This window comes from Lutjanus erythropterus, chromosome 3 (genome assembly GCF_056507025.1).
Source record: "Lutjanus erythropterus isolate fLutEry1 chromosome 3, fLutEry1.hap2, whole genome shotgun sequence".
NCBI lineage: Eukaryota > Metazoa > Chordata > Actinopteri > Lutjaniformes > Lutjanidae > Lutjanus > Lutjanus erythropterus.
The window spans coordinates 23,726,887-23,727,772 of NC_139319.1; positions in this window are offsets into that span (position 1 = coordinate 23,726,887).

An 886-nucleotide genomic window follows, 5' to 3' on the forward strand; every position below is an offset into this window, starting at 1 on the left:
GACTGCTGCTGCTGCTGCTGTGAGACTCCCCCCTGATGGATTTCACTGGAGCTTAAAGACACAGCGCAGTGCCTCTCCTCCCTGCTCCGCCTGGATCCCTGCCACTCCTTTCTGTCCCGCATTGGCTGGAGGCTGGCCAAGGTGATGAGTCGGTTGTTACCGGAGCCATCTTCACCGGTTCTTCTTACTGCGAGAGGAATAAGGTCGATAAATTCCCCAATAATAGGTTAGAAGTGCTGATTGTGACTGACAAATATAAATGCAAAGGACTGGCTGTTCTTCTCAGTAAGATGACGACTGTAAATGTTTTATCACAGACAGGCAGGAGTTTCCCTGCAGAAACGCATTCAGTCTGTGATGCACTTCCTACAGTCTCGTGTTTCCAGCTCTAATCAGCTTTATCATAGTGGTCTCACTTTTTTTTCCAGATTTAATCAACTTTATATTCTGCAAAAAGCCACACCAGACATTTTCCCCACCCACACCACCTACAATCCAGGAATAATTATACTATTCTCATGGGCACATTTTAAAAAGTAGATAAAAAACAAAAAACACTGACTGATTTTTGTTGTAGAGCCACCAAATCCATCAAAGGTCATTAAACAAGTAAGACAACTTTTCATCAAGATACCATACTTTGATCCTCAAATGTTTTTGCCTTCATAGCACCTCCATTTCCCCATTTTATTATAGCTCTTCACAAATGTATTATTCGTTCTAAAACCCTAACAATTTGTTCTATTCATGACCCTCAAAATTAGTAGTCTCTTCCAAACCATTATCTCTAGGTTGTACGACTTAAAATAACCATGAAATCCTGTGGACTGTTGTGTACTTGAACTCTCTTCATTTGGTCACTTTTGGGCACGTTTGTCCATGTTGC